This window comes from Puntigrus tetrazona, chromosome 21, assembly GCF_018831695.1.
Source record: "Puntigrus tetrazona isolate hp1 chromosome 21, ASM1883169v1, whole genome shotgun sequence".
NCBI lineage: Eukaryota > Metazoa > Chordata > Actinopteri > Cypriniformes > Cyprinidae > Puntigrus > Puntigrus tetrazona.
In genome coordinates this window covers 17153773-17180016 of record NC_056719.1, presented here as the reverse complement: position 1 = coordinate 17180016, position 26244 = coordinate 17153773, and the positions used below count along the sequence as shown (strand labels likewise).

The 26244-nt window shown below is 37.2% G+C and overlaps 1 protein-coding gene across 1 annotated transcript in view; it reads left to right on the top strand.

The window, feature by feature from the left end:
• The window catches only part of fstl4 (follistatin-like 4), a 159691-nt gene that overhangs the window by 74262 nt on the left and 59185 nt on the right, over window positions 1-26244 (top strand).

Sequence of the window (26244 nt, the reverse complement as noted above, 5' to 3'; positions counted from 1 at the left end):
AATGTATGTGACACGTCCTCTTGCTGAGCTGGTTCGGGAGCTGATTAAGTCTCATAAAGGTTAAATACTGTTATGCATGATAATGATGTTCCTCGCTTTTGTTGATTTCTGCCTTCAGAACCGTGCGTGCAAAACCGCGCGAATACAACTCACTGGCGAGATTCTATTACTGTACCTCTCATTACATTTCTCCGCGCCTCCCATCATTTCAATTGGACTTTTCTGAATTTTTCATAGCCTGATGAGATACCACTAATGTTTATGGCTACACTTAATCACGCACAGCAGGAGACGCTCGCTGTGCCGAATCCATTCAGATTTGCCTCTCTGTCTGGACATACTCAATTCCAGAGGCCCATTGTTTTCAGGGGGGATACAATAGTAACCTTTGAACAACCTTCCTTTGAGATTCAGACAGCCTTATACTCAATATACAGATCCAGCTGAGGATGACCTTATGTTTAGAAGATCTTGGGTGAGGAGCAGAGCCAAGGCCAAAACTCATATACAGGTCTCTCTGAATCTCAAGCAACTCCTCTTTGGGTTTACTTGCACTTCCAGACAGTTTAGGGAACATAGTTATTATCTAATGTTTTTTCCCTTACGTTCCAGGCCAGTTTGAGGCACAGGTGTTTCCAGCATCCAACCTAAAGTACCAAAACACCTCTAGCACATAACAGCTGCTGAATATTTATTAGTCTTACTTTTTTTACTTGCTTACCTCACAAAATCTTACTTGTCACACAGTTTTATGAAAGCTGTCACTCCAGACAGGCAGTGAAGCACACACTAATTTTCTATTTAAACACGAAAAAAATCTACCGGGAATTAATTTAGGAAATGTTAAGCTTTTGAGATGTGTTTGTGATATTTTTTTACAGATATAGTACTTCCTTTTTGCGAGAGCATTTGGATTTGTGCATGCAATTATTGTATTTGTTAGTATAGCGATTTGGGTAAAAAAGAGAGGCGATAATAAAATAAACATTAACTGTAAAAAATTTTTATTTTAAGCCACATGAATTTGCAAAAAGCAACATTTCTAGTTGTTTAACTGGATATATTAAAATAATAAAACTAAATCTGGAATTAATTTGGGCTTTATGGCAAAATGGAAAGCATAAAATGATAATTGATTCAAAATATTTAATAGAAAATATAATAGCATCTCAGCGCTAATAAAATAACACTAGTCTTATAACACTAATAGTCTTCTGGTTTCATACTAACTTTAATTGGCTCTTTTTAATAATTAAACATAAAGCGTGTACACACACACACACACACACACACATATGTATACATATATATATATATATATATATATATATATATATATATATATATATATATATATATATATATATTTCAACATTATTTTAATGTTTAAATGCTCAAGTACATTCAGCAAAATGTAGTAGCACTTTAAATAAAGCCTGTATAATAGGTATTCATAATATAAGCTCTAACTCTTTTCATATATCACTGTAGCCAAAATTAAAATGCTTTATAATATTTGCTTAGATTCCTGCTTCAGCATCTTGCATTGTTTTGTCCACGTGTTTAAAGCGTTACAAATTAAGAAAGGTGACTGTGATATAGAACTAATAATGAGATCATATAAGGCATAATTAACGCATTAAAGTCATGTATGAAGGAATGCACTGATACTAAAAAATCTATACGTGTGTGTAGTAAAGGCATTTCTGTCTGATGCGTTGCTTTCTATCCACGATAAATATATGTGCAAAGAGTTTTTGTAGATGGGATCACCAGGGACAGATGTTAAAATCAGGCCACTAAGCTCTATACTGTACCTCCCAGCTTATATGTCTGCCAGGAAAACCGTGTTATCTACAGACAAGAAAAAGGAGAGGAGAGAGATAAGATGGAGCACGGCTCTTGAATAGCTCTTTTGACCTTCTTTATTATATTGCTTGATTTTTTTAATTACACTCCCCTGCCCGAGTCGTGTAACAGGCAGAAATGTTTACGCTCTCCGTATGAATATGTTATATGTCCAATCGGGATTGTTTTCCTATAAGCCTCATTTGCCGTTAGAGAGGAAAATGTTTTCCTCCGATTATAAAGCTTTGCGCGTCTGGAGGATTAAACTTCCCTGCCAAGTTACCATCACTTGAAGCCTCAATTATTCACGAAGGCCCAGCGTTATCACACCATTGCGAATTTTAATTTCCCTCTGAAACCACAGCAATTTATTTATGCGAAGCAGTGCATTTAAAATGCTGATTTATCAGGACTATCAGAGGATTGCAGGCTGAAACCACGAAGACATGGAAAATCGCCATGATTCAACCAGGATCAAATAGATCAAACGCATCAAATAGACTGCATTTTGCTTCACGGCGATGTGCCAGAGCATTCAAGATTAAATAATGGTTCACATGCGGATGAGAAAGTGAATCTCTATAGGAACACCAGACTTTTACTTTTCTGAATCGATGCTGCTTTTCTGCTATAAAAGAACTACGGAAAAGCATGCACCTGTGCAAAAGTCTCCTTCTGGATCGCATCTCTGATCTTTTGCTTTCTATACTGCGTGCGGTCTTTGGCGCTGAACGGGTGAGAGATAAAAGGTTAACTTTTTTGTTTCATCATAGAACAAATCAAGAAACAAAGCAGCGCGGTTTTTCTGCCGGCAGCTGCAGCGTGAAAGCGACTTTACGAGAAAGCCAAGCAGGTCCAGAGGCTGATGGCGAAAAGCGCTGGGGAAAAGCGTTGCTAGACTCGAAATATAAGCCCAGCCGCGAAAGCTTGCAGGGCTTGGCCTTATTGCAATGCGCGATAATTAAATCACGACTTATTCCGAGATAGATCACCCAGCAGGCACATATATTCTTAATAAATCAGGAATGGCAGAAAACGTGATTGGAATATGATTTAAACACGATGCCCATACAAACTATTGCATCCGCTTAGTAAAGTAGCAGCATTACGCTTTCCTCCAACAACTCAAATGGTTTGAATAATCATTCATGTTTGAGCAAAAGAGGTCAATGCGCATGAGAACTTTGGGCTTGAACACAACGTGATTCCTAATTGTTCAAAATTACATACGGCATTATTAGCACACACTTTCACTGTACAAACATCTAAAAAATAAGCTATTATCCATTTGCATTACAAAGTGTAAACTTCCAGAGTCTATAAATAAAGCATCTTGGCCTGCGAGGATGACTTTGTATTTCAACTAAATCCTAATGGAAAAAGGTTGCTCTCTAGAGGCCAGACAGGAGTGAAAACACAAGTTTAGGAGATGCGCCTCAGCCATGCAGACTCTTTTGGCCCGGGCTTTCATCCCTCTTCAGAGCGGCTCTAGCCCCTGATCTACAGGTTCAGATGGTCCAAGCCGGAGACCAGCGCGAGCGGAGATATAGTATTGACAACAGGTGGGACCCAGATTCCTCATCCTGTACTACTCTATGTATTATTCATAGGCCTAGGTGGTACTCGGAAACGGACAATGTTTTTTTTTTCCTTTTTTTGTAGCCTTTACCTAAAATGGCAGCCAGGAAGTGATCATCTTTGTTTCATGAAGGTATACAGCTCCCAGCAGTTTTATAACGCCCGAAATCACGTAGCCGTTTTGCCTCGGCGTCGATTTATATCATAATTTTAAAAGAAAAGAAGTATGTGTCTGCACAATCTAAGTATAAAAGTGGTAGATGGTGGGAAAGTTAAAATGGCACATTTTCTTAGAGATAGATGCTATTTGCACAGTGCAGTACCTTCTATTGACACTATGTAAAAAAATAGCAGTATTTTATTACTTTTTTTTTTTTTCCGATATGTGCATACTGTACTTCATAGCTTCTATTTACATGTAACTAACTGCACTGTGCAAATATCTGCTCTTATTATCGTGCTGCATTATAAAATAGTATGTACCTGAATGTGAAAAGGTTTTTAACAACAGCTTTACAAACTGCAAGAGAACTGGAACTAAACTACCCTCTCTTTAATTGTTTGTGTGTTTAAACTGTCAAAAACACTTATGGTTCACATAAACATATATATATATATATATATATATATATATATATATATATATATATATATATTTTTTTTTTTCTTTCATTTTGATAGGTACATTTCTTTTAAATGGTACGGTAAAAATTCATGTATTAATGTAAAAAAAAACAAAATCTATTTAATGCATTTTTTATTTATTTGTCCAATATTTTTTTATATATCAATATCAGCAGGTTTAAGGCCACTTTTTAGTACAGTGAGAAGGAAAGAAGACAATCGCCATATAGCTTAATGTGTTGATTAAAGAAAGCAGAAGAAGGTTATAAATATCGAGTGCTGCTTATTATTTTCAAATCTTTCTAAAATCTTCAGAATTAATTTGCATTTTATAACAGCCTTTCTGTTTTAAAATAACTCCTATTAATAATTAATAATTAATACTGACCTAAAAAAAGGATTGTGATTTGAAAAGGCTGAAATTATTATTTTATTTAATGATGTGTGTTTAAACCTGTATCTGAACTGGAAGTCATGCTTTTACAGTCATTTTAGATTTTAATATATTACCATTTTTATCTGTGCAGGTCTTATAAGAACAGGTTTATAAAGCGTTACATTTGAGTTTAAAAATCTGCAGAAACCCTGTGGTAACATAAGATAAACAGCAATTACATAAGGAAAACAATATAAAATAAATATCATAAGATATGCAGAGAAACTTTTTTGGAGGCCATGATGTCAGCCGTCAAATACGTGTAGTGGACCAAAGGATTGAGTCACTCTTTCAGGAGCAACACAGTCATGAACACAAGAGAACTGAATCTGTTTGCATGGTCCCTTTAAGGGACTGGGTTTGGTTCTTTTAAAGTTGGACTCAAGTGTGGCTACCCTTCTAACACTTCATTTTATTGAGTCCACTAACATACATACTGACTATCAGAGAAACTTTGCAAGTATATTTCCAACTTATTCTACTAACTCGACCTAAACCTACCTCTGAGCCAGTAGACATGTAGTTGTTACTGCAATTTACTCACAGCAAAAGCGCATTTTACCTAATGCATATCCAAATAGTAGCAGTTACTGCACTTGCATTGAGATGTTACCTGTAGGAGCAGTAAGTATTTCAATGCTGGTGCACATTCGAATATTAAGCACTGCTCTTTTGTCATGCACCTATAAAACATTGCTGCAGCTACACACTTGTGGCTCAACACCAAACTTCAAATAAGTTGTTCCTCATCCTGGCGTTTTTGTGTATCCGTCTCTGTTTGCTTCAGTTGCTCACTAGTAATTGTTGTCACTGTGGGTGCATCTGTCTGAAGATGCGATGTGCACCACACCCACACCACACACACACACACACACACACCTGCTCGGCGCTGCCTGCTGCCAAGCTATGCTGGCAGTCACTAGGCGCTCCTGCAGTACTTCTGACGGTCACTGTAATGCCTGTGTGTCAAATCAGTCCTGACATTAAGCCTTATATTGTGAGATATTACTGATATTTACGTATAATTCACGCCAGTGATTAGGTGTTCATTTTATTATTATTTTTCAGTTCAATCATAGTCTAAGGCCTGTTATCATATTTAGTTAACCTCTCTTAATATTAGTCCAGTTGTAATTGAAAGTGTTTTAGTCTGGTTTTAGTCGATATTGTCGTTTTCCAATTGTGATTGTGTGTGTTGCGTTAATGATAATTAATGAATCAATCCTAAACCTAACTGTGAGCTTTCTGCATGTTCAGGAGCTCATCATATAAAATGAGAAAAGTCTCACTGCACAAAGCTCTGCTGTGGGCTGATGATCAAAATCGATCGCTATTAAATAAAAAAAGTGCGGTGGCTACAGTGCACTAAAAAGACATACTTCTGGAGGCTCCCTGATGAGGCTTTGTGTGTGTGCAACTGCGTGCACAAAAAATAACATAGTACTTTTTGCCTCGTCTGCTTGAGAAATGCTTTGAATGTGATTGATGTTGACTGATTTTTCTTTGTCATTTGTTAATTAGGCCTGTCACTTTAGAACTAAGCATGGATCCAATATACTGAAGCACATCTGATTTTCTCCCACCCTTTTCGTCCACTTAGACAGATTGTGTGTTTTTACATACATACCCGCATTCTGACACATGGTGTGTTGTTGACTGATATCAAGTGCAACCAGATTAAGACCTTTCATCAATATACTTTTACTAGATAAGCAAAAATGATGCTTAGCAATATATTTGCTTTGTTTCCAAAAACTAAATTAAGTGCATTTTGCTTAAAAACATGTTTCTATGATGGGCTATTTAACACACTATTTTTGGAATGTTGGTAACACTTTAGGTGTCATAATACAGAGTAATTACCTAAATAGGTACTTAGTAGAAGTAGCCATTATTAACACATGAAATAAAATGCACTTTATGTAACAAAGTTACAAGAACAGCCTGTAGTACAGTTTGTATTTATGCAAATGTAACAGGCAGCTACTATTCGCCTATTATTTTCGTATGCCTGTTTAATATTCTGTCATTTTAATACAATTGGAAAGAAGTATTACATGTATTTAAGCTGTGTACTTGCTAATAAGTTAAATCAAACTAGGTGCATCTATGAATACATGAAGTACACTTAGTGCAGTTTGATACACTTTAAGTAACACTTGTGCAATATTATGTCATTTAATGTAATTAGAAGGTATTACATGTAATTTAAACTGCATACAAATGGTTAAATCAAACTAAAAAAGGTTAGCATAGATAAACATCAAAATTTTACTTAAGTACTTAATGTAATAAAAAATACAAGAGTATTGCATTTATTTAAGCTTTTATATGTGACAATCTTTTGGCTTCATAAGTAGCTGTGTAACAGACTTGGTCTGTAACAAATAATGTAACAACCTGTTATATCCTAAATCAATTACAAACTGTAAGTACAAGCGTGCATACATGGTGAGTACAATGACTACTACTAAGTACTTACTAGGTAATTACTCTGTATTATGGACACTTTAAAACCAAAGTGTTAGATATTTTACTCACTCCACTGGCAGAATATTTGCTTGTTTTAGAAAATGCGCCCAGACTAAAATCTTAAGTCATTTAACATCTAAAACTTCTTGATTTGTGATTTTTTTAGCTGTTTTGACTAGAAAAAGAAAAATACTAGATAAGCACATTTGTTTAGTGTAATGGCGATAGAGATGACATTCCAAAATCTGTTCAAATTCTCTATATACAAACATTTGATTTTTGATTGAATTATTATATCTGAAAAGAAATAACTTGGTTGGTTATAATGGTTAAGTATCTGTTTGTTAATTATAACCTGTAATATCTTATTAATATACCGAATGACAGTGTGCCCATTATTGTCTACAGCATTAGTTAGGGAGATTTCTTTCCTATTAGTTTAGACATCATAGATATCATTCTAACGATTTGCTATAACACCACCTGAAATATATAAGTACGAGTCCATCCTGACATTTAATATGTGGATCAGAGTAGCAAGGACACTTTAGTTGCATAACACATTTGCAATTGTTTAGAAATGAAAACTGCTGTTTTTCATTGCTGTTGGACAAAATAAGAAATCGATTTAGCTTTTCCATCACTCTCTCGATCGTGCCTTGGCAAGATTTCAGCCCTAACCATTTGCGATATCTGGGATGTGTCCGATCACTGGGACATCCTGTAGTACATTTCTGTGTGTTTGAGTTACACTGGAGAATTGCTCATCGGTGGGAATATTGTCAGCGTTGGTCAAGCGCTTTACTCATTCTAGATTAAGATCAATATTTCTGTCACCTTTGCTACAATCTGTCTCCAATTTTCCCCAAACACTCTGCGGTTGCCACGAAGACCACAATAATTACGAGTGATCCGCATGTTCCCTTGGCTGGAGAAAGTGCATGGTGATGGATGTCAACACAAAAGCCTTTTTCTTTCTGATACACACTCTGCTACGTAGATAGTGGGATGGTTTCTGTCACTGGATTCGGGATTATCTTCCAATTCAACCTTGGCCTGAGAGAGATAGTAAAGAGATAGGAAGAATAGGAAGACCTTTCATTAATGCTGCTTGTTCGTATAATTCATCTCGAATCAAGGTATCACTGCCCTTCAGAAGGTGACAGAAAGTATAATGTTATTATAATAATAGATATAATTGAGATGGTGCACTTCACCTTCTATGGTCAGTATCTAAATATACACACATTACATTACTCAAAATAATATAAAAACACAAAATAAATAAAAAAAATAAATATATATTCTTGTTTTTATCATTGTAGTTTAATACAACATTTTTGCTGTTTAAAGTTGAAAAACTAACATAACTAAAATGAATACATTATAAAATAATACAATGTAAATGTATAACGAACAAAAGCAATGAAATGACCAAACATGCAAATAGTTTACTAAACCTTGACTGAAAATAAGTTTATTTTTATATTTAATTTTTAAAAATTCAAATATAAAAAATAAACCAAAATTCAAAATATTAATAAACATTACAAAGAATCTAACAAAATATTAGAAGAAAAATCTATCTCAAAAATAATATCAACTATATAAAAATGTATCAATAAAATTAAAACAACCCTAAAAAGAAAGAAAGGGACTCAGATTTCAAGTTTGTTCTTTATGGGAACTGAGCAACAGGCAGCACGCGAAGTTATGGGATTGAAAGCAAATGAAGCAAGTAATGAGAGCATCAAAAAGCGCAGAAAGTATCAACTTTATGCAAATGAGTGGCAAAAAAAAATGGCAGATTACATCCCAATCACTGTGAGCCGAATAAGGCAAGCCAAGCCATGTTTCTGCTGGATTTAGTGCTATTAGTTCATCAAAAATGTGTAGTCATCATGCTCCAGTTTTTATTTATTAACTCTGTAACTAAATAAGCGCTAGATCAGCTAATTCTCATTAATTAGCTACTGCTTGTCTACCCAACTCCCAGAAGTGAACTGTTAGGGTAGGTTTAGGGATAGTAGAATAAGTTGACATGTGAATACCTAAAAAAAGGTACAAAAAGCGTACCATTGAAAATTGCAGCCTGAGACAGCTTTTGTACCTTTATTTCTGGGAGTGTAGATGACATAGTTGCAAAGTTACTTACTCTCAGAAGCATCTGTAGATAGTGGACTGTGCAGATAAAAATGTTTCTTCTTTCATGGAAAAACTCAGGAAAAAGAACCCACAGTTATCTCATTGCTCTGACTATGACTATGCTTGTGGCTTCACTATGTGTAGTTTGGAGGATGGATCTACTAATTGTTGGAGCTTACAGAAATACACTAGTAAGCCATTACTTAACTACTCACGATTTCAAATGTCTGTAATGCACTATAATAGTGTATAGGGCTTTATGTTCTGTTGCTCATAATACCTTAACTAGGTCTATTGTTTTTTTATACGTTCTGTAAAGTTGCGTTGACATTTGTAGTACAAATAGAAAGGGTAATTAAGAGAGCAGGTCAGCGTGAGGAAGAATTTGCTGAATATCTGGGAATCCCTGTTGCTCGAGCGAACACTTAGCGTAAATACCATTGGCTCACCATTACCTTCAGCTCGTCTGGAAAAGAAAGGGTTTTGTGTGAAAATAGCACAGACCCGGCCGATGAGAAACCTGTGAGGTCATCATTATTCCAGCGGCACTGGGAAGCTATGCCTGTGAGTCTCTGGAGAAGCGGCAGAAGCCGAGAAGAAGATCTTCAGTGCATGCGGTGGCGTCCTGCTGGACCGAACACTGCCGTCTGAATGTCGTGCCTCACATAATTTCTCCAATCATCAACATCTCAAGGCCTGGGCTGACTGGTAAGGCAGCTGGTGTCATTTATTTGGGCAGCTGTTAGTAAAACAGAAGGTGCCGTCGGGTTTTCAGAACTGTGACCGTGAGGCTGGAAGCAAAGAAAGCGCCCCAGTTGCTCGTATTATCTCTGATTACTTCAGCACTTGCTGGGCTGCTGCCACATAGTTACTCTAGAAAATCATTATTAATTTAATTAAATCTGCCCGGGAGGTGTAGAAACCACTTCCTTGAGATGCTGTGTTCGGCTTGATGGGAGCTGGCCTGTGTTTCTGCTTCATTGAGAGAAACGGCCAAGTCTTTCTCTTGAAGGCACCCAGCATTTCATCAGATTCATGCAAACAACTGCTCTTCCTCGAGGTTTGTGTGCTGAACACGGTTGCTGTACACAGATAGGCGTAATCTGTTACAACACAAATAACTTCTGACAAAATTGTAGGTAAACGTGTTATTGCATGATGCATTGTAGATGAAAAGTATACTTTTTGGCTAAATGCAGTGAGTAACATAATCAGATTACTTTTTCAAATAACTAGTACTTTTCCATTTATTCACCAAGTTATGGAATAAAGCAATATTGTAATGCATTATCTTGCTTCCCAAGTGGATTTGAATCATGGACCACCATTCCATTGCAATTCTTTTTTTTGATTCTTTGTATCAACAAGTTAATTAAACAAGCAGACTTCTAGGGTTTTATAATGAGTGAGGTGAGATTTAAAAAAAGCCCATATATTCATGAATTGATTTTATCTGTTCATTTGTTATTCATTTTAAAAATGATTTCTATATCACCCAGCTGTGAAATTTAGCTTGTAGATGTCCAGCATAAAACTGCTACTGTTCATTTTAGTGGCATCTGACTGGAACAAATAGAATCTTGAATACTGTTTTGAGCGTATACTGTTAATAGCAGCGTGCTGCCTTAAAGCATAGCGAGCCCTGTTGTGCAGCATGGCGGCCATATTCTCTCCATGTGACGCAGAGGTTTCTCTCTAATGTACAGTGGCTTCATGCTACCAGAATCCTGCCTACAACATCTGCATTCCAGTGCAGGGCACTGCCAACAAACAAAACGGCGAAATACCAAGCAGGTCTGGAATTAAAGAGCCCGAGGATCATCACGTCAGATGAATCTTAAAGCTGTTTGCACTCATAAATGAAAAGCAAATAGCGTGACAACTAGATGCATCAGCAGGTGTACAAGCATCTGGTCAAATTCCTCTGGGTCCAGTACATTACCCATTGAGATATGCATTATTCACGGTGTGACGTGCGTGTGTGTGTTGTCTGAGGTTGTACGGTCCCTGCCATCATCCTGGCAAAATACTGAATTCATCGGGAGGAGGAGATCTGTTTAGAGGAAGAACACCAGCAAAGAGTGAAAGTGTCAGACATTAAATCATGTGGCGATGGGCGCCAAGGATCAGACGGCGTTCACGTTCATGTTCATGGGTGACAGGGTTTGAAAGCCCACAGCTGGAACAGAAGGAAATCATCACGATGTCCGGGCGCGAGAGGGCAGAGATGACAGGTGGCAGTAGCCCTGCTGTTGCTGGATGACGTGTAGGGAGTACGTTACACCTAATCGCCGCGCCAGAGAGGTTCGAGACATCCAGCCTCTGGGTCCTTCTCGCATCGTAACACACACCGTTGATGAGCCTGTATGCTATAAGGAATAAGCAACATGTTCGTTGCAGCTAACTCTCTAATTCATGATGAAAGTTAGTGGGACCTTTGTAGCCTGGCTCACATTACAGAAGCAAAAATCTTGTTGAGCACCTTGAGCGGTCCTGATGTTCGTATTGGGTTATCTGAAGTAACATGATGGAACTGTGCACCTGTTGTAAAACAAATCGAACTTGATCACTGCTCAAACATAGTTGATATTTGTTTAAATCGGGGTGATGGTCAGTACTGCAATAGCCAATGCGCAGCAAAAAAACAGCTGCTGAGTTCTGCATTAACTGCGATGTCTGAATAACGAGTCGAAGCTTATATCTGGCGTGAGGTGAAGAGGGTGTTGGCGTGAATGTAGCGGGTGAGGACGAAGAAGCTGCTGGCACACTGGCTAATGTGAAACATCTGAACATATCAACAGGTCTGCGTGTGAATCATGTGAAGCCTTTCCCTCGGTATGATAATCCTAACAACATCTCGTAGTGTATGATGCGACACAATGTTGAAATCTTATGCTGTGCATGTTTAGATTTGACCGAAAGATAATCACAAAGATTCTCCATATGTGTGTGCTGAAACGGATTTCATAATGATTGGATGTTAAAACTCTTTTGATTCTGCGTTAAATGTTGGTGGACGTTTATTTAAAGACACTGAATAATACATTATACTTGCCTGCATTGTCTCTGAGAATGGAAATGCTCGACACTGTCTTTCAATAAAACGGTGATACAAGATATTATGAAAAACTGGCAGCATGTTTTGAACAAACAAAAATATTTGTCTTCATTCGCTCCGACTAAATGGATTAAAAATCTACTTCAATACCATGCATTTCCTAAGCTCAGATCTGTCTGAAGGATCTTAAAGTTTTACTCTATCCTACCACAACAGTATGACCCTTCATGGATGGACAGACATAGAGTTAATTTTTCTCGATGATAACATGTTAAGAAGTTGTTTGGAGAAATGTGAAACCACAAACACCAGGATTATCAAAGGATAAAGATGATTTCAGACTTTTTAAATGGGGTGTGAAAGTGACCTTCAAACTGTAGTATATTTTATCAACCTGGTCTGGTCTATCCAACCTCTGTGCACTTTTATGCTTACATTGCCTTACTGCAACCTAAAACTACCCCAATAATACCAGCCAGTATAAAAATGGATTTGTTGATGCAACCGAGGCCGTTTGCCTCCTTTACACAGTTTTGTTGAACCGTGATTCTGAAGCTCTCGCCTCCCAAGTACATGTCTTTACTCACGTGAGCTACCATCTGCAAAACCCACAGATATGAAGCTGGAGATCTCGTGATGCTAATGTTCAAAAGCATTGGGCGCATCATGGGGCTTCCGCTTGTGGATCTCATGGAGAATAGGCAGGCGAATCCCTTTCTTCTTCCTCTACCACGGGGTCCAGCGCTGCCTCCTGAGTTGAGCTATGCTCTGGAGGCGTTCTCCCAGGGAGGCGCTCAGGTTGTGGTCCTCCCTAAGAGGGCAGGACCAGGGTGCGATGAACCCCGCAGTCACCAGTACAAGAAAGGGCTGTGGAGGTGATAACTTCGCGCTGTGGCCACATTAAATCTTAGTGTCCTGTTGAGAAGCGGAGGCTGAAGCCTCGAAGCAAGTTAGATGAGTGTTTCTTGAGGTCCTAAACGTTTCCCTCACTCCGGGCCTTCCACGATCTTCAAAAGCGGAGATCTCGAACATGGGAGGGCCGTATCCGCCCCGCATCTTGCTACCTCGTCGATTACAGCAATGTATCCGGAATCAATGAGCAGGTACAGAGCGTCCCCAGGGTTGAGCAGGCGAAAAACACGTCTCCCGGGGCACCATTGTCTTTAAGCCCGGTGCCTGCCCACTATAAGCCCAGTCCTGATCAACAAGGCACTTGATGCTTATGTTCACAGAGCTGGTGAATTGTCCCCCAAGGTGTTAAATTGTATGAGCTTAGCGTCTTATTCCTCTGGAACTAGGGTTCATCACGTAACCTTGAGGCGGTTTATCTGGCTGTATTAATATTGTTTCAGTCATAACATGATCGTGATTCAAAGAAGTACTTGTGGGAAAAGTACACTTTATTAGTGAAACCCTGTAAATGAGTGTGAAAAGAAATAAAATATGTTTATTGAACTCTGATGTTCATTTCTTTGAAACTGCATTGATATTTACTTTACATGTTTGTGTCTCAAGTTAAGTTTGTGACATGAGACCGTAGATTTTTGTGTAGAGCCACCTCTCACGGTAAATCACGTATGTATTTTGATTGTCATTTCATAACATTGAAATCCATTTTTAAACAATGTAGTTTTGTGATTATAAATTAAATAATACTTTAAAATGATTAGGTTCATTTGGTTTGCTAATGTATTTATTTAATTTTATTACATGCTCAATGTGTGTGTGTGTGTGTGTGTGTGTGTGTGTGTGTGTGTGTGTGTGTGTGTTTTCATTTATGTTACTACTTCTAGGTTGGCATTTAGTCCAATGCACTTTTGGAAGATTGATTTCGGCATATACTGTAATTCAAACTGTATTCTATTTCGTCTCATATCAGATTGTGGCCCTTTATTCCAGTTGTCTTTCTTTTGATGAAGTAGTTTGCCTTTTTATCTAGTTTTATTAAGTTCTCAGTTTCAAATGATAAATGTGCGAATCCTCCCTGTGACTAAAACCATCATTTGAAACAGAACATGAGTAGAATAACACATTTGACAGACACTTTCATGTGTAATATTGCTCAGAGACGCAATTATATTTTAGCAGTTCTGCTCCATTTAGAAAGGTCAGAGCACTCTTGGGTTTGACGATGTATGTATATAAAAGAAGTTTGTCCTAGCTTATGCCCTTGCTCATGCAGTCTACTGCACCCAAGTAGGGCGTTCATAGTCACTGTGTTATAATCACTACAAAACTACAACATTTTATTGTACAAAATATCATGAGTCCTCAAAAACATAATGGTTATACATAAAACCTTCATTTTGACTTTTGTTGTGTGTTGAATATTTAACACTGTAAACATGTCAATTAGTTTGCTACATGACAGTCAATTATAAAATTACAACAGTGTGTGGATGGGTTTCTTTCTTTCTCTCTAGTATTCCACAATGAGTCTCTTCTCGTACTTTCAAATTGGTTAGGGTGAACGAATGTACTTAAAGATTCGTTTGTGAATCAGACCCGAATGGACTGCAGCAGTTCACTGATTCAACGATTGGGTCAAAATGACCCCAAACAAGAGGAAAATGTGGCGTTGCGACTGAAGTTAGTAATGCTGGATTTTAGTATTGATTGTGTAAATAAACATTTCTCAAAATATGGTCATTGTCTTTAATACTTTTATGTCCTGTATATTTACATTTTAAATTCAGTTATTCGTTACTTAAAAAATATTATAGAGATTATTAATTTGCGCACTTGAATTATCAGTAAACGAGGTGATATTTCAATGCGGCAACTTTGATGTTTTGATAGTGTATAATGTTAATAGAATAAAAAAAAGGTTGCTTTTGAAGATCAATTACATGCTATTTGCAATATAATACACAATGTGTGTGCTAATTTTTTCTTCTAGTGTTGGACAAATTTCTAGAAAAATAAAACTTGTTCGATTACTTTGTATTTTTTAATGCTTGAGGACATTAAATGGGTACTTTTGAACTCCTATGTAGAAAACATGGTATATGTATTTTTCTGGGTAATATCCTGTTAGAGAGCAATGCGAAATTTCAGAATGCACATTTTTATTGCCAGATAATCTCCAACTCAGACAAACTCCAGATTCTAAAACTTTTGTGTCAGATTTTCTATCAAGATGCCCATTACTTTGCTAAATGTTTTGTCCAGTTAATGCAGAGTGGCTTTGTCTTCAGTTTCATTGATCTTAACCCGCGCGATGCTTATGTGATCAATAAATGCTTCACGTTGATGCCTAAAAATTAAATTATTATCATGTTGTTCCAAGCCTGTATGACTTCCTTTCTGTTACCTTCAAATGAGCTTGACTACATGTTCATCAGAAATAAGCCCATACAGGTTTGAAACAGCTGAAAGAGTCAGTAAATAATGACACAATATTCATATCTTGATTGAACTACCTTAAGACTTGTTTTATAGTTGTGCCAGTCAGTGTCAGTGTGTTCCGGATGAAAATGTAGGAGTTTCTTTGCTCCAGAATCCTGTAAAACGAGTTCTCTGTTCGATGTTAATTGGATGTGTGTTTCATGTAGTAAGTTCCCTTTGGAATAGTGAGATAGAAAACAGCAGTCTCGTGAGATTGATATGGTGAAGCAATTGACAGCCTGTCAGAAATCCAGGGCCACAGGAAACTGCGAAAATCAGGAGAGACTGAAGTTTGACATCTGTATTTTTGTTCTACCACACTTCATTCTAACGCCTTCACTCTGACATCTCACTTTAGGAAGGTCTCGAGTGCTTGTGTATTAATCCTGCAGCTCTCTGAGCTATAATAGAAATGTCTCAAATATGTTTACAGCCAAAAATGCTAATAATCCATTGTCAATCGAGTTAAACAGTCGGACTGAAAAGCAGTTGAATCCAGATTCGGTAACATCCTCTTTGAAGGCCCTGCGCTTGTTTATTCACAGAAAGAGAATAAATAAATGAAAACGTTCAGTAAAGTAGACCAAACATTTTGCATTAGAAGTTCCTGATATACCACATATACTGTAGATAAATGGCAGCTCTGCTTGTCTTTCATTGACGCTAGTACCTGACATTTCCTTACGAATAAATGTAAACACATTTTCCAATATTTGCTAAATTGAAATTGCCTACTGTATAAACATTGCACTTTATGAATCTGCAGTCAGACTAATTCTCAACTCTGTCCTATTTTTGTAACTGTTTCTTAAAGCTTTGTTTTTATATTTAAAAAGTGTCAAACAGGAAATCAATACAATTTACTTCTTAGTCATTTTAACAGGTTAAAAGCAAATGCATCTCATTTGCTATTAAAGAAAAAAGAAGGATTTTTTTTCATGAAGAATAAAGTGCTAAGCACACATCATCCATTGTTTTAATGTGCAATAAGGATTACAAACCAATAAGAAGTCCATAAGGACATGCATAAAGCCGATTTTAGTAATGTTACTATTGTTCTTTTCTGTAACACTTTAGTATGAGGATTAAATCTCACTGAGTATTGTATTTACATGTATAAGCTTTAACATATTGTATTTAGTGCTTGTAAAATAAAATCTGCATGAGAATATTCCATATCCTAATCCTGCAATACTAACAACTAATTTAATAACATTTTTTTTAGTTCTCTTGTTCCGCTGTTTTTCTTATTTGTTTTTCGGTTCTCCATTTAGTTAATTGGGTTCATCGTTATCACCTCCTGTTTTATTAATCATTCATGTTGAAGTAACTTTGTATACTCTACGATTGCATACAACCAATAATCTCATCAATAAAAAAGCAAATTAGGAGTTGTAGCTATTAGTTTATGCTTTTTATACTATAAGAGAGTGGGTAAAACAATTGTGACTGACGAAAGTTGTATTGCTAGTTAGTTAGTTAATACTGAGGTGAAGTTTTGTTAAAATAATAAAAATAACACATTTCAGCCTTTAAATAATTTGAAAGAAAAAAGATTAGTAAAATGATAAATCATAGGCATTGTTCTGTTTTCATAAACGGGCTATCTGAAGGTGGAATTTATTAGAATGGTATGAACTATTTACAGTTCATGATTTACATCAAAAGTATAGTTCAATTTAAAACTGGTCTGAACAAAGAGCGAAGTGCTGAATAAAAGGAAATTCAGCGTCTGACGGTAATTAGGCGCTTAGAAACAACGAAATAAACAAAGCAGCTGCTCTTATAAACACTACGTAGGCAATGCATGCTTGTAATAAATACCTGCACTGTAAGAGGACTGGATATGATTTTCTGACAGTGTTTTGAGACAGTGAGAAGCGGTTTAACAATCTAATGCACCGTAGGATTTGAGATAAGGATAGCTGGCGCTGACATAAACATCTGCTTAAAGCGATTATAAGCATGAATGACGTACAAACGTATGTTTTCAAAAACCAATCCCGTCCATAGCAGGCTTGACTTCCTTGGCTCTTTGTCTGGATTATTATGTCTCAACAATATGGCGGTATAGTAGAGTCCTTCGGCAGCTATCTGTAATGTTGCTTTCTAGGGCAGAGTGTGTCTTTGCGCTCAGCTTCTTTCATTTCCAGCCTAATGGCAGTGTTCAGAATGAGATACTTTTGTCTGGGTTTTAATTAAGAGTTCAGTCAATGGAGCCCAACCTCCTCATTGTGTTCAGATTAGCCAGCCGACTGATGATGAAGTTGTGGGGAGATGAAGCTGGCTCCGGAAACATGTATTTCATATTATCAGTCAAAGCGCATTTCCCCTCTGTCTCTCTGAGTAATGGAGCACGCTACTGCGGCCACGATATTAATTGAAGGAGAAGAAGCTAAAAAGGCGAAAATGAGGTATTGGCATAACATTTGCACAATGCATGAATTCAGAGCTTGAGGCGTCCTCATGCTGCGCTTACAGCTCACCAGCCGACAGCTCACTGGATCGTTTAAAACATGTCATCCCATCTGATGCTACGCAGCTAAATGAGGTCTCTCAGTGTTATAATGTTCACCTGACAGAACCAAATGGAGCCGCTCAGTTGAAATGGCTTAAGGATGGCAGTAGGGTGACTGTAAAATATTATTAAGTGGTTCGGCATTGTTTACCTGCCCTCCCTATGTTTCCTATTTTTTGACTATTTTACTTTTGGCCAGAGAGTGGTTAAGCGATACATCACCAGAGCCGATATAAATGCCAGTATTTGTCATTTTTGATGATCAGCATTTGAGCAGTCCATTATTTTACAGTCTCTGTTTAACAATTCTAGATAAATTAACTAGCAACATGTTTAAAAATATTACCTTTTATAATAAAACAAGCAAGTAACATTAAAGTAGCATAATGCATTATTTTCCATAAAGCGTACTTACTTTTTAGGTAGTAATGAAATACCATGTAATTACTTGTAGAAAAAAACAATAAAGCGAACAAATCGTCTATTTCATAAAATACATCACATTAAACATAGAAAAAATAGTTGTATCGTTTTTCAAGTCAAAAATGTCTTTTACTATAATATCACTGAACCAAACTCTACACATCAGTTTATACCAACAAAAGCAATTCAGAAAAAGCTAAGATAACAAGTGCTGGTAACCAATTTTAAAGGGTCTAGGAAATAAAATGGGTAGTTAAAGCTGTTTAAATCAGCTAAAATGTTGTGCTCTGTCAAGCAAATAACCTTTTAAACACAGTAATAGATCAGCTTGGATCTCTTCCATTGTGCTAATTCACAATTTGGCGTGTGCTGACATGTCTGTGAGGATCTGTATCCGACACCGAGAGACACTTTTGACTTAGATAGATTAACAAATGAGACTACGGTTGTAGAGCATCATCTGCGTGTGAATGCTGATTTATTAATTAAGATGCGTTCATTAGTTCTGCTCCCAGCTGTGCCTTTCTCTCTCACCCTGTTTACCCTAGACGAGTCTGGAGCCGTTCATCAGTCTAGAAGCCTCTCTGGGAGACGGAGAACACTGAAGGAGTGTTTCGGATAAATGGACGTCTATGTGTTGAAATGAAGCTAATTTGTTCTGAGTGTGTTCTCTAACCTTGACTCTGAAGAGAAAGCGTGGGAATTGCATCTCCTGATATTATTGCTTTTCTGAGTGCTCAGTATTGCCTATGTGTCACTGAATCCATATTCTCTAGTGATTCCCGTGGGGTGAATGGGAAATAATGGCTCTGACTCAATAGCAAAGGGAAAACCATTCAAATAGTGACATATCAGCCATATTTGCTGCTGCTATTGATAAAAAAATGGACAAGTACAATAGTTGCTGAGAGGAGACTAACACTCATAATATATTTTTGCTCTCCTTAAGTTGCGTTAATCATATAAACATACAGTAACTTCAAAGTTAAAGGGATACTTCACAGTTATTTACTCATCCATAAACCATACAAGATTTAGCAGATTTTTAACTAAAACGGAAGAAAGAGAAAGAAAAATGTTTTTGCTGAAACCGTAGTCATCAGTGATTTGTAAAATGAGAATAAGCATTGAAAAAACATAGAAATAAGTCACTATGAGAGTGAAAAAGGCATATCAGGCAACAAGAAATGAATAAGCTTGACTCCTGACAATATACTGAGGTCTTATGAAGTGAAACAGATTGGTCTGTGCAAGAAACTGAATATTATTTACAACATTAATACCTATAATTCAGAGCTATGGCAGACTGGGAAATCTGGGAATCTTTTTGCAAACTGGATTCATTCTAATAGGTTTCAATAAAAACGTGATAGTAACATGAATTTCGATTCAAGTGCTGAGTTCACACATGCGCACATTCGTCATTTTAAAAACAACTGATTCAAAACAATGATTTGTTCATGAACTCTACTACTTGTCTTGGGCTCTGTATGACAGATAATAATACTATGAATAATGTTTAGTATTTTGCGCAGACCAATCATTTCGCTTCATAGGACAGCGATATATAATCAGGAGCCGTGGGGATTGTTTTGTGTTTCTTGATATGTGTTTTTTGCGTTTTCAATTTATACTAAAAGCGCCACAGCTGCCTGTTAGCATTTTATAAACCACCACTGACCAAGGTTTCAGATAAAAAGCTTCCTTACTATTCTACAGAAAAAAGTCACCGACATCTTTGATGGCCTGAGGTTAGTAAATTAATTGTCATTTGGCGTGAGCTATTACTAAACAGCTTCTGATTGGATTGCACAGTAACAGTAATTTCTATACAGGTAATATACCCAAATATACATAGTATAACATACACAGATGCATTGATAACTTGCATTGATTTTCATTTTTAAACAGATGTGGGCCTAAGTTGTCTTTTCACGAAAAGTATGCATGGACTGTAGTTCTCTACAAAGACACTTGCTCCGCTCTCTCATATCTTTGCGTTATAATTGCGCACTCTGATGGCTTCCTGTACACAGAGCGATCCGATCGTCCAGCAGCAGTTGTTAGTCCATTTAAAAACCCAGAAGCTTCCAAAGGCTAAAGGCTGAGTGCTGCTCAGTTAGCAGGCCCTGATGCGCTGGAAGTGCACATACAGTGTCCACAGCAGCACGCCCGATGCTGAGACTGTAATCAAAGCCCAGCGCCACGCTCCTCCTGCTCTTAATCCATTTAGTGCTTGACAGCCGTGGCAGAATTGTTTCCACCTACAAACGCTTTGTCAGGTGACAGATCTGAGAGTCAGGAGACTGCCAAGGTGAGTCTCCCTCTGTCCTGAGGGGATTTATAAGGTTATTTTCGAGCTGTGTAGCTACTCTGGGAGAAAAAGAGGTTCACCTTGGTGCTTGTGTTTTGCACGCCACGTCTTGCTCAGGTGTGAATGTGAGCATTTATAGCTGGAATTTGTACATACTTTTGAAGTGGCAAATGCTGTATTATGATCTTAAATGCCATGCCTGACAGGATAATAGCAACCACTAGTTGAGACCTAAATATATGCAGCGCTTCTTTCCTGAAGCTTGTGACATTTATCCACAGGGATTAGCCGTATTGCTTATAACCTTATATGTGTACAGAAAAGCGACTGTCTGACTGTCAAAGGCCAGATTCTCACACTAATATAACTGAACTAAATGCATACATAACACTTCCGCTTCGAAGAGATTCTTCTCTCAACTTCAAGAGGATTCATTTTCATTTGTCACGTTTCATGATTTGCTCTCAGCAATTATCACAGGAAAAGCTGTTTGATCACTCGCGTACGGAGCGGCGGGACATTAGCAGCACTGTGCGAAGAGAGATTGTCAGGTGATTTCAGAAAGTGCTTCGTGAATGAACTGGTTTCTGAGAATGTCCGATTTTAACGTTGACTACGTTCGGATTCAGCGGCAATGCTTTGAGAGTCATTTAGGGCAGATCAGGTAGAAAGAGCTCCTCGGGGTAATGACGGCACATTATTATTGTGTCTTTACATGATATAAAGGATTTGCATTCATTAAATCTAATGTAGCTGGTTTTATGGCAAGCCATTTTAACATTTAATCATTCAGTAATAGTGTCTACTCTGTTACTAGTATCTAATCTTTAGTTACTCATCCTTATTACTACTAGTAGGCTTTGCTGCTTATTCATTAGATACTTTTTCTTATTTATTAGATACTTGTACTGACTCTATTAGATATTACATTCTAGTAATTAGATATTAATACCTATTATTAGATACTAGTAGTACTTAATCATCCAGATAGCATACATATATATATATATATATATATATATATATATATATATATATATTGTGGGATATACATTATATCATATTTCAGAAATAAGTCAAATTCTGATATAAACTCACATTTCTGAGTTTTTTTCTCACAACTCTGACTTTTATTCACCCTCATGTTTGTTTACCATTTTGAAAAGAAAAGAAAATAGGGGGAAATAGGAATTGTGAGAATATGCAGAGATTGTGAGATTTTATTATTAATCAGTGGCGAAACAGGCTTCCATAATTGTGACTGATAACATAATTCTGAATATAATTCTAGGAAAAATCTGTGATTGTTAAGATAAAATAATAGTTACAAGTAACGATTACAAATTATATAACTATTTAATAATTAAGCACTAATGCCCAATGAATTACTACTAATATTTATAACATGTTTCTAGTAGGTAACTAAACTTGCATAAATACTAGTATCATATAAGTAAAACTGGTATCTAATAAATAATATCATTAGTTACTCTTAGATAAACACTAGTAGTGATGAATGAATACTAGTACTTCATAGAATAGATACTAGTAGCTAAGATGTAAGTTTTAAGGGTTAAATGTCTAAATGGCTTGCCATATGTTTAGAAACATAGAATTTACATAATCGCGTGAGCTTCTGTATGATCATAAAATGGGTTTTATGTAGATTTTTATTCAATGTATTCACCATAACTACTTGATCATACATGTTCATGCATGCGTCCTGCTCAAGTAACTCCAGTGGAGGATGTCCTGAACATCACTGATCAGTTATTCATCACAGCGGTAGTTTCACGGGGCGTCCCCGAACACTCAGGAACAGAAGAGCCTCTGCTGATGCTCTGTGAAATCTGCTGTTTGATTAGATAACACATCTTACATTTCCCATCAAGTCACCATTAGTCACGCAAAGTGCCAATGAACTTTTCTTTCTTGATAGAAATGGGATGCAAACTGAAATATGTTAAAGGTCAGAAGACACGCTGTTCTAAAGCTTTCAGAGAAATCAGACAGCTCGCGATCTAAAGGCCGTTGGGTAGCAGCGTGAGACGAAGAGAGAAACTGATGGGACTGAACCTAATAGAGAACTGGATGTTTTCAGAGGTCCGGTGTTTTAAAACGGAGCTCTGTCAACAAGCTCATGAAATGGCATCTGCTCAGCCGTGTGATTTGACTGTGCTGTTTTAACACTATAAAATTGAGTTGAGTTTATAGTGTGTAAGTTATTTTTTGGGGCCATCTAAAACCCAGTTAAATACAAAAATGGGTTTATTAGTATAGTCATACATATTTCAGAGCCAATACAGTACCTACCTGTTTAGCGACACACACTGAAATACGCACCATCATGTTTCCAAAGAAGTAGACACTAGAGCAGTAAAACACCTTTTTATTCCTTACACAAATTAGATTCCTTGATTAATAAAATTGCCATTTTCGCACAGTTACTTAAAGAATATCATGTTATGATTTCAAAACAATATTATGATTTGAAAACTGATGCTTTTGAACATTAGCATCACACATATCCAGCTTCATATCTATGTGTTTCCAGTCATCTATGGATTACAGAGAGGCGAGGAGCTTCGGTTCAATCCAGTGTTAGAACAAAATTAAGATAAAATGATATGTTTGCATCAACAGTTTTTGCATTTTATTAACATCCGTTTGGGTTGGATTTGATGTAGGGATTATTTCCAATATGACACAGCATTAACTTTTAGCAACAGTCACGGATATTTCAATTCTGAACACCTTTCTGCAATACCTATACCCACGTAATAAAAAGGTTTTAGTGCCACTCCAGTCGACAAATTTTCTTTGAAACTCCAGCAAAATCTTTTTATGAGACCAGGTTAGCCAATATAATACTGACAGTGCAGTTTACTGAATGAAAACTAAATTAAAATTTAACTTAATGAATGTTTAGTAGACAAAAAATACATTTTCATCCAGTAAAAGCAGCTTTGTGGTTTGTGTGTTTGGCAGAAAGAGCAGAAGAAGATCTATACCGTAGGAGACCTGTGTGAGACCTTTCATGGAGAAAAAAGGATATATTTGAGGATTAACTCAGATTTATGGCATGTCATAACAATTTATACGTTCAGCACTGACCTTTTTCCCTTTTGCACTTGGGTGATAGATGTACTTCATTACCATGTTTGAAAAGAACCAGAACGGAACACCTTTGCTGTCAGAGTCATTCCATTATTGATCAAGGTGGGATTGTGGGTAAAAGAGAAGACTTGTGTGTGGAGACGAGCCCTGATGTCATGTTAACAGACAGGTTTGACATTGGGGTTATGTAATGTGCAACTACATCCAGCGCTGCAGGAGAACACGGGCATATCCTTTGAAAGGCAAAGCAGAATGATTTCTCGTGTAATGACGGATGTAAAGAATGATGTAGTTTCCATAAATCTACAGATATTTTAGCATTCTGAAATATTTTAAGAGAATTGTCACACATTTATGGTGCATGAGTAATAATACTAGAAGCAACAATAATACATGTGCATATCAAACAGTATGTGAGTATCTAATTAAGTTGTCTTTCTGCTGTTTAATATCAAGCTTATCCTGCAGTTTAAGCGACAGTATTATAAGTTTTAGTACATCCTCATTAACTCTGTGAGGAATATCAAAATGCACATTTTTGTATTTGTTTTTCTTTTAAAAACATGGAAATTCAAACTGAACACAAAATTCAGTTTATTGATTACACTACTGCACATCAGTGAGCTACTGTAAGACTTTTCTTCTTTCCGTTTTTTACTTAAATTTAAATTTGCATTGTTGCATGAAGTTTTCTACCCTGACATATATTTAATTCAAATTGTGCATGTTCGTTTTCAGCAGTGTTTGTGACTTATTCTGTAAACATGTTCATCCTGTACACACACAGATCAGTTATTTATGGGAGGCGGCAACTGCCTCTTCCGAATGAATTGACTCTGAAAAATGCAGGTTGTAGCAACATCGTTTGCAGAAATACTATGAGAGGCAAATGGATAATGATATTCAAACACGTATCAAAGATCGTCTCTTCTGTATACATGTGCAAGAAATCACAGGACACGGGGTACAATTCAACTCATTAGTGTTGCCAAATCTTGCCATGAAAAAAAACAGCAATAAGAGCAAGCCCGTGCTAAACTCAAATCCAAATGCATTATCTTGGGAAATAGGCCCCATAGTAAAATATCACGATCGGCACCTGCCTACTTTATTAACTCTATAAAATAGATCGCTTTATGAGCTGAGCTCAAACCAACAAGCCCATTAAAGCTTAAAGGTGCTGTATGTAGGATTGGCGCTGAGCGATTGAACTAGGTATTGCAGTCCAAATTCAAAATATTGAGACGCCCCTCCTGCTTGATGCACACGGAGGTTGCCAGATTCCACTCAGAACACTTTCGCTTAGCTCCTGCCAGACTGAAGCGAAATCGTTCTGTTTTTTTCCTTCCAACTGGCACCCCTCGATTCCAATTGGTTAAACTGAGTGTGGCCGGGGTTTCTAAACAAACTAAACCAGAGGCTGACTTTCCTGGCCAGAACGTACATTTTCAAAGGAGAATGAAAGACTGTGTCATTGTTTTGTATGTTAAGTGGCATGTTTCTTAAATATCTGCAAGCACATTATGGTATTTGTGTGCTTTAGTAGAAAAATCCTATAAACAATAATAAGCAGACATGGCAACCCCTTTCAAAAATTGCACTCCAGCAAGCAAACATCAAGCGTAAGCAAAACGCACGGCTCTGTCAGCGGATCTGTGAGCGTAATAAGCCTTAGCTGTAAAATAGCATGGCTATAGCGCCCCTGAAAGTTTACAGTATGTATCGGCCGATAAAACAGTGTGCGTTGAGGTTGTTCAGTTCCTACACAGCATCCTGTAGTGGTGGTGAAAGCTGCCGGCGGTCAGCGTCGATTACCGTTGACTGCTGTATTCTTCATTGAAGACGTAGCGAGACTCCTCTCAGCGGGCGGCTCTGATCCGTCATGTAGAGGAGTGTCACCTAATGACTAATTCATACCGCATTTCCTCCTCTCATCAGTCGAGCAGAGCTTTGCCAATACACTGTCGTCTTCTGCGCTGCCTCCGTGCGGATACAAGAAAACAATCTTCCTCCCACTCGAGGGTCTTAAAGAGGCGCCTCAGCCGGGTGGGCTGTGTTTGCATAATTTTGTTGCCAGTGAGGAATAAACAGTCACTACCACACTTGATTAATCATGGTTCTCATTTTCCCCCGCCGTCTTTTATAGACATAAGTGCTGCCGGAGCCGCCACGGGAATTAATGTGACAGTTTAAAACGTGCTTACTAATCCCTCGCCACGAAAAAGAAGCTGTGATACAGCTAAAGTGTCTAAATGAGAATGTTTACCTTTTGTCTTTGGGTGTAAAGCGAGGATTACAGTGAATTAATTGGGACCCCTGCACTG